The following is a 1,416-nucleotide window of genomic DNA, read 5'->3' on the forward strand; positions in this document are numbered from 1 at the left end:
TATATATTGATATTTGATGCCCCACCTATATTGTCAATAATCGGAGGCGTAACCCACCTGTACGGTATTAGGCATAATATATGGAGCATTCGACGGGTTATGCTGAAATGATTAATGACCGAAAGCAACAAAAAAGGGGCGGTTCTATATTCCTCTTAAAATGAGGATGGACATTCGGGTGAACGTTTCCTGTACATTTTACTGCAATAAAATCAAATCAACAAATTATTGTACATAATTATTATATTGTAAACTTGCAATAATTACTATTTTATATTATTGTGCACTAATGACACACACATATATTATTATTATTATTATTTTTTTTTTAGTGGAAAACTGCGAATCGTGGTGGAGCAGTTAGTAGTCATTCTGCAATGGTGTAAAACGTGCAATCGCGTCATTTAGAGACAACGACCTGTTCGTCCAAATCATATTCAGCCGGTCGAGATGAGTGGCGATTGTACGGGGTACGCATGGCCTCGCGGAAGGCTAGATTGCTCCGTCGTTCACGCATCAACGTATTATTGCACAGTCATCGACGAATTTTTTTTTTTTTTTAAGAAACTGTTGTCCTCTATTCTTCATAGATACTGAATCAGTTAAAAAAAAAATAATAAAAACACACGAACAGTACGATTCCGTACAGGTTAATTATTTTTTTCAATGATATATTCGCGCATTCAACAATAATGACGTGATGCCACTCTGAACGACTTTGATGTGTGCAATACAACGATAATAAACATTAAACATAGTAAATGTATTTAAAGCAAAACAATTTAGTCCTTGCCCTCACAGTCGTGATTGTAGTAACGGTCTATTATAATACTTATTATATCCTTACAAGTACCTAGGTATATGATATTCCAAAACCCGGTTCGGGATTAATCATAAAAGAACATCATAATATATTATAATCGTGTACGATACAAAAAACTATGTGTGTACACATCCATATAAAACGAATTAAAATTTACCTGCAAAGGTTGCTTGTAACTTCGTTCCCCGAAACAAAAGTTCTACTACACATATATAGGTATGTACGACGTGCGTGACGACTTTTTTTTATACGCGCACATATTCGTGCATTGGTCGCCGACTTGCTAATACTTAGACGCATTAAATATTTATTACTTGTGTCTGTACGTTCGCGAATAAAAAAATATAATAATAATAATAATAATAATCTAACAAACACTCAACACCAGATCTCAGATAAAGCTACGCGGTCCCCCGCAAACGGTAAATCGAGTAATACATGTTATATTATTAATATTCTCGATACATCGTTATTATTATAATAATCATCTCATTGACGTAGGAGAGTATTATCGATTTGTCAAAAATGGACCGAGACGCGTTATCGCATACTATATACAACATTAATAATAATAATATAAATTATATGATGTG

At 33.8% G+C, this 1,416-nt stretch overlaps 1 long non-coding RNA gene across 1 annotated transcript; it reads right to left on the minus strand.

Annotated features, from left to right (window-relative positions):
• Nucleotides 1–225: 225 nt before the first annotated feature.
• On the minus strand, nucleotides 226–1,151 carry LOC132927685 (uncharacterized). Its single transcript, XR_009661784.1, has 2 exons — nucleotides 981–1,151; nucleotides 226–593 (listed from the first exon to the last, which is right to left on the minus strand). It is a non-coding gene; the product is annotated as an uncharacterized LOC132927685 (long non-coding RNA).
• Between the last annotated feature and the right edge of the window lie 265 nt (nucleotides 1,152–1,416).

The sequence above is a fragment of the Rhopalosiphum padi genome, chromosome 3, assembly GCF_020882245.1.
Source record: "Rhopalosiphum padi isolate XX-2018 chromosome 3, ASM2088224v1, whole genome shotgun sequence".
NCBI lineage: Eukaryota > Metazoa > Arthropoda > Insecta > Hemiptera > Aphididae > Rhopalosiphum > Rhopalosiphum padi.